Source organism: Nannospalax galili, unplaced genomic scaffold (genome assembly GCF_000622305.1).
Source record: "Nannospalax galili isolate Female #2095 unplaced genomic scaffold, S.galili_v1.0 scaffold1081, whole genome shotgun sequence".
NCBI classification, from domain to species: Eukaryota; Metazoa; Chordata; class Mammalia; order Rodentia; family Spalacidae; genus Nannospalax; species Nannospalax galili.
The window spans coordinates 962,695-970,377 of record NW_008345251.1 but is presented as its reverse complement, the minus strand read 5'-3'; positions in this window follow the sequence as shown (position 1 = coordinate 970,377).

Genomic DNA, 7,683 nt, shown 5'->3' with positions numbered 1-7,683 from the left:
AGAAATTCCAATGGACTCTCATATGAACATTTGAAAATTGCCCTGTTCTGACTTTTTTTCTAGTTTCCTGCTAGAACTTGTAATGCTAATTACTCTTGCCTTTACTTCTTCACATCTCCTAGTCATGATTCAAGGACTTTCTTTTCGCCTTAGGGATAAAAGTTATGCAGTTGGGGAGTCTTTTAGATAGACCCACTGAAGTGGTACTCCAATTGCTTTACCCTGCATCCCTGTTCAGCATGGAAGAAGCCAGAGAAGTCTGTTTCCTGATTCCCTATTGGCAATTTTGGTAACCTTTTCAGAGGATGGTGTGATAAGAATAGGAGGTAGGAATCGGCTAGGCAGTTAGGGTAAAAAGACCACAAAGAAAAGCAGCCAGTTTCTTGGCTAAAAGTCAGAATGGCCTTGGGCCTCTTAGCAACATACTCTGTTCCAAAAGCCAAAAATGTTGAAAGTATTTGGGAGCTTGTATCTAATCCTTAAAAGATTGTAGGGTTACCTCTTCAGAGGGGGGAAATGTTAGAGTAGCCAAAAGACCCATAAAAATCAACCAATCAATCAAAGAAGAAGAAAGAGTACATGTTATTAGGAAAAAGTGATGGGGAGATGTAGGAGGAGTTGGAGGGGAGGGAATGGGCATGGATTTGATCAAAATACCTTATATGCATGTATGAAATTCTCAACAAATTATTTATTTAAAAAAAATAAATAAAAGGCAAAACAGTAGACAAGACAGGTGGTCTGTATCTTCAGGAGAGGGGGATGAGGAAATGAGACCCAACAGGGAGGAGCACAGAAAGCACACCAATGAAACCTCTGAGACTGAGGGAGAAAAGAACCACCAAGTTCGGAACCAACAAAGACTTCAGCAGCATAACTGTCATTTCCCAGCAGAGATTCCCAGCTCACAGTTAACAGAGACACCTCACAGGACTAAGGCGTGTGTGTCTGCTAATGCTTAGGTTGGAGATAAAGCAAAGCAGAGGGGAGAGGGGTGATATTTGTCCCCAGATACCTCCCTGTAGTAACATGACATGGAAGGCAGCACACTAAATCCATCAGGCTGAGAAGAAAGAAAAGCTCCTGGAGACTTGCCATATTCTCTCCGGGTTTCACTGGCCCTAGTTATTCCAGTAGATGGCATCCTGGTATCCCATGGAACTTCAAGGTGCTATCAATCAATCCATGAGTTTAAAACTACTTCATAATAAGTACTGAATACTTCATTTTTGTTTTACAATATATATCAGGCTGATGAACCCTGTATCTAGATGTTTTTTGTGTGCTTGTTTGGAAATACTGGATATTTAACCTAGAGTCTCATGCACACTAGGAAAATACTCTACCACTGAGCTACAGTCCCAGCCTTGTTTTAAAACATTTTGTTTCTATTTTTCAAAAATTGTTAAAATTTATTAGTTTTATTTTATGTGTATTCATGGATTGCCTGCACGTAGATAAGTGCACCTGTGTTGTGCAATGTCTGAGGAGGTCAGAAGAGGCTGTCAGATCCCCCAGAACTGGAGTTACAGACAGTTGTTAGCTGCCATGTGGGTGCTGGGATTCAAACCCGGGTCTTCTGCAAGAAGAAACCAGTGTTCTTAACCACTGAGCCATCTCTCCAGCCTCTCTATTAATATGTCCTGTTCCTCTAGTCAACAAGGTAACAAGCACCCTGACACATTGCTCAGCCCATTGTGACTCTCCTCTGCTCATGACCAACAAGGTCACACAAAGGAAGCCTGCAGGGAACTCTGTGATGGGAAGGACTCCATAGGATTATGAAGGAAATTCAGTAATTTTCATAGGGCTAAGCTCAAACATAAGATAATAAAGGAACAGATATCTGACCACTGTAGGTAATAGACAAAATTTTTACTACAAATCATGAATCCAAGGAATAATAGGATCGATAACCTGTTGACTTCAGCTCTCCCTTTCCCTGGAAGACCAGGCAACAGGTTCTGTCTCTGGCCTTGGTAAAGACTGGACAGATAAGCTACCCCCAGGCTCAGCATTATTAGCTGGAAATATACACACGACACATTTTCACCTGGGTTTTATTCATTGAAGTAGAGCTGACTCCAGGCATGGTGAATTGTAATAGTGAATAATCTACAGCTCACTAAGATATGAGATGATAGTCAAAATCATCAAATATGATATTAGTTTTGAGTCTAAGGGTGTTTGTGACTAGGATAAGGAATCCATTAATGAGGCTTGGGAAAGTGGCAAGCATGGAAAATGTCAACAAGGTCCATGCAATGGCATAAAAGTTATTAAACCTGTTGCCTGTGCAATCAGAATATAGACATGTGCCCTAAACCTTGAGAACTTGTTTGAATGGATGGCTGGAATTTAGTACACCAAATTCACCAATATTTGTACCTTTGGAGCAACTATTTTCAGATTTGTGTCTCCCTTTGCTTCTATCCTTCTGTCTAGGTGACGTCACTGTGTTAATAAAGGTTGGTTTTATTTGGAGGACAAATAAAATAAAAAGTAATAGGACTAGCAAGAGAATAAAGAATCAGACTAGATACCTGTGTAAAGACTCTACCTAGGGATGGCTGAATGCTGATGCAGACAAGTAGACATCACAGAGAAGAAAGACTAAAACCAAAAGTCTTCAGCTAGACTTTGCGAAGGCCGCATAACTCGTGGGAAATGCCACAGTATTATCTTGTAAAAGCATAGCAACAAGACTGTTTAATGTTAACATATCGTTTTCCCTCTTTATATTTGAGCTAACTAAAATTTTCAGAAACTGACAATTATAGAAATTTTAGCAAAGATAATTAATGCAAACAAATGTACCAGTCAACATAGAATTTACTTGATGAACATGTGTTTGCTCTGATTTATTACTGAACATAGTTATATGTCTTTAATATGCTCGCTTTTTTCATTTGGAACATACACATTTGGACATATGCAAGTATCATTTGATAATCTGCTCCTGTTATAAAAAAAAGTTACCAGATATTTTTAAATTAATTTTTAAGACAGATCATATTCGGGCATTAAGATGGGTCAGGAAGTAAAGAAGTCTGCTACTGAGTCTGTTGTGACCTGAGTTTGAGCTTCAGAATCCACATAGTAGAAGGAGACAATGAAATCCAATTTTCCTCTGACCTGCACACGGGGGTCGTGGCATGTACACGCCCCTCCCGCCCTGCCACGCACATATATACACAAAATAAAAATTTAAAGGTAGAAAATACTATGTGACATCATCTTTGGATTTCTTTTATTTTTTAATTAATTAATTATTTATTATTTATTTATTATTTTTAGTGTCTGTGTATGAGTGTTTTGCCTGTGTGTATGTAAGTGCACCATATACACGCAGTTCCTGCAGAGGCCAGAAAGGGGTGACAGGTCTCCTGGAGCTAGAGTTAGAGTTGATTATTTGTTACCAAGAGGGAGCTGGGAACCAAACCCAGATCTTCTACAAAAAAAGCCAGTTCTCTTAACAGCTGAGTCCTTGCTCTAGCCCCATATTTCTTTTATTTCTGCTGAAAGCTGTCACTATATTTGGCACAGAAATTAAATACTCAGAATTAAGCTGTAACTATAAATTTTCAATGCATTTTTTGCCAGAAAAAAATAAAAATAACTGAGATAGCTGTCACTATATTTGGCACAGAAATTAAATACTCAGAATTAAGCTGTAACTATAAATTTTCAATGCATTTTTTGCCAGAAAAAATAAAAATAACTGAGATTTAGAGAATACCCTTAAAGGAATATAAGACAAATATTAATTCTGTGTTCCCACTCCAGTACATCCCAAGTCTCAGTCCCAGATCTCTATCCAGGATCACTCACTGACTGACCTAATCCAGCTCTGGGATTTAAAAAATCTCTTACAGCCTACGTGAACAGCAATTATATTTTTATCACAGAAGTTTCTCTCCAAACCCAGATTTGAATACTTAGTCATATATGTGAAATCTCTGCTTAGCTCTCTAACAGACATCCAATTTGTGCTGACCTGAGGATCATTCCTACTCCCCAGCCTGCTGCGTATACAGTCTTTCACACAGCATTGGCAGCACACGATTGGTTTGCTCAGACTAGTATCTTTAGAGGTATGTTAATCGTCTTTCTCCCCCATGCCTTTTCTAAGTCATGATGAAATCTTCTTGACTGTACTTTCAGAATATGTTTAGGCTCTGGCCACTTCCTGCCAGCACCAGTACTGTGAGGACCATCCAAATCATCTGTTGCCTGGACCACTGCAAGACTGTCCAACCTCATCTTTGTTCTCAGACTTCCTTGTTTAAGCCTGTATGTCACATCCTGTCTTTCCATTCAACACCAAGCAGCAGCTCCTCATTGTCTCCTGGTTCCTCTCCTTGCTGGAGGCACCAGGCCTCCTCAGTGCTCCCTAGTTGGGCGCCATTCATTTCCTTCTTAGACATCATGAAGACTTGTTGGCTTCCTGTCTCTTCTTTTGTTCACAGGTCACCACCACACCAAGCGCTCCCTAGTCTAATTGACCTGATTTTCACCTCTTTTCATCCCAAGCTTGGTGGCCCTCAGTACTGCGATGCGTGACCCTGGGTGGGCATTACTTTTTAATACCATGTAAATACGTCTTACATTCAAAGTTAGTGTTCAAAGGCAGTTGTGGAGTAAATGAAAAAATATGCATGTTTACAGCTAATGAATTCTAAAGTGAGAGGATATTAGTATAATAAAACAACAGTATTGTAACTTCTAGTTATAGATGTTTAAACTATTTTAAGGTCATCATCTTCACTATAATTTACATTATTGTAATTAGCTATAAGATGTCCTGTATCCATAGGAAAATCATATTATAATTACATTCTAAATAAAAATTTAGTTTTTCTGGTACATAATAGTATATTCATAAAGATGTCTTACATTTTCAAAATCTACATAATAAAATAAATATATCATTTTTATTTAGATCATTTTTACTTAATATAGCATAGACTGTATATTTAGCATCCCGTATTTTTAATACATATTCCAGTTTTCCTTTTCTGTCATTTTGTTATTTCTCGAAAGGATATGATCTAATACCATATTAAGAAGGAAACCCAGCAAAGCTGGTCTGTTCAGGTTTCCTTGGCTTTCTGTGTGGCACTCCTTCTCCAGGGAAGGGGCAGGACCGCTGGAAGGAGAGTCCTCAAGGAAGAAGGGACAGAGTGAGGTTTCTAGGTTATATCCTGCTTAGAGGAAGAGTCATTCCATTTTCTATGATCAACATTGGAGAAGGGAAATTCTGGCTTCTGTGTCTCATTTGTGGGGAATGGTACAGGGTGGGAGGTGAAGAGACAGTAGAAGGCCAGATAGACACTGTTTCTGAGGTATTCTCTTCCTGTTAGGGTTTGAGAATCGAGAATAATTCCCACAGAAACCCAAAAAGATTATACAAAAGTTTATTTAAGAATTTAAAGTAAAAGCTGGACAATGACCAAATGGCAGCTAGCCAGGCACAGACTTCATGAGCCAAAGACGGAATCTGGCTCCAAACAATAGCAGGCAGGAGCTTTTATTGGGGAACTCCACAGAAACCCACACATGCCAAGCATCTTTTAAAATAATTGGATGTCCCCATATCCTGTGTATGGGGAAAGTCTTGATTGGTAGGGGCTGTCTTCAGGGCATTGGAATGTGCTGACTGATATCTTTTAGAGTCAGAAGTTTTGTTTTTACATGTACAATATGCCTGAGCTTGTCTGGGTTTGTCTAAAGAAGCTAGCTAGAGCAGAGCATTCTGGCTCTTCATTCCTATTCAAAGTACTCCACATGCCAAAATGCAATGTTTTGGGATATCTTCTGAGCACTTCTGGGATATAAGATTTAGAGGTCACCCTAATATAGGAGACCACCCCAATATAAACTTATTTGGCATATTCTTTACAAGATTATTTTGAGAACTTGCACACACAGTGAGTGCTGGAAAAGTTATACCTATTAAGAAAATTTTCTTGAGTAAAAGATATCTGTATTAATTAAGACATGAGTTACTTAGGCCATGGCTACCATTAGAGAGAGTATCTGAACAAGGCAAACCATACTCTCCACAGGTCTCCTCTTGACCTCCTATGATTTGGGAGACATCCCAACATACAATTCTGTTCTGTAACTCAAGAAGTCACATGAGTGTCAACCATCCTGCTTTTACTTCAGTTTCATACTCCTGTGGGACCTTTTGCATGACAAGCAATTAAACTGGCATCTCACCTGTTAATCTGTTTTATGAAAATTTAATTTGCAGTTCAGCTGAAGATTTTATGTTGGGAAAAGGAAACACTTTCCCTTCCCTAGAGCAGGAAGAAGATGAATAGATGTATGGATGAAGGAACAGATGATAAATCAGTAGGTGGATAAATAGAAATAGGTACAAACTGTATCTATGAAATATAGATAAATTTCTATATGTAAAGAAAAGTATAACTGGATGGTGTTAAAGAGTGTTCGGGTCTTTTTTTGTTCTAGTTTTTGATACGTAACTGTGGATGAGACTCTTTACTTCAAGAGCATAATTAATCTGTGACTGGTGAAGAGCCATTCCAGCTCAAGACCATGGGGACTATTACTAGGCCACCAGCATGAGAAGGGTGGTAAAGCCTGACCTTCATGCAGATCAAAGCAAACTCTTTGAAACAACTTTTACCCTGTTTCTGCATTTTGTTTTTTCCAAAAAACTGAAAATTTTGTCTGTATCCCCATGGGAACGGAGTTTTGATTATTCCATAATCTGTGCAAGCTATTTAATACTACAGATATTTTAAAGGCAATATCATATAGGTCAGAGAGTTGGATAATTCTATTAAGAAGAAAAAGCAATTCAGTTGTGGTAGGTGCATGCCTAAATCCAGGCACTTGGAAGGTAGAAAAAAGAGGATCTTGAGCTCAAACTTTGTTTACATGAGGTTCCCTCTCAGACAAAAACAAAATCAAATAAGAAATAAACCATTATATGCCAGGCAAAGTGACATGTGCCTTTAATCCCATCTCAGCAGGCAGATATCTACAGGATCATGCCCAGCCTGGTCTACATAACCAGTTCCAGGCCAGCTGTGGCTACATGGAGACCCTGTCCCAAGAAAAAATAATACCTTATAAAAGGACTTCCCATTACATGCTATTCACTAAAAGATCTTTTATCATTTAGAAAGTTAGTCAAAATCTCTAGTATCATGTGGCATCTTCTGTTCAGGACACCATTCATAAATTCAAGGCTGCTGTGGTATGAAACTTGTAAGCCACAAACATTTGCTTCTGTGTGTGCAAAGTCATGCAAATTAATGGAGAGGCAAGGAGGCCATATTTTTCTGTTTGGATCACCCAAATTTCAGCTTACCAGTCTTGGAGAGAGTAATCTACATGTTTCAGAAAATCAGAAAAGACCCGTGTTTCCATGGAGATTAATTACCAATGTATCTATGACAGTGGAAATAATAATTTCTTTTTTCCTTGATTTTTCTTGTTTGAGTTCAACTTCATTGAACTTTCTTATATGCACTGTCCACTTTACCAGTTATCAACCAATGAGAGCAAATGAATTACCTTATAAACAGACTCTAGAAGAGGTCTAACTGAATTTACCCTATTACTAAGACTAGAATTTTTATAATCTTCACCCTTGAACATTATCTGCATGGCATTATAATTAATAATTTATTAACTTATCTTCTG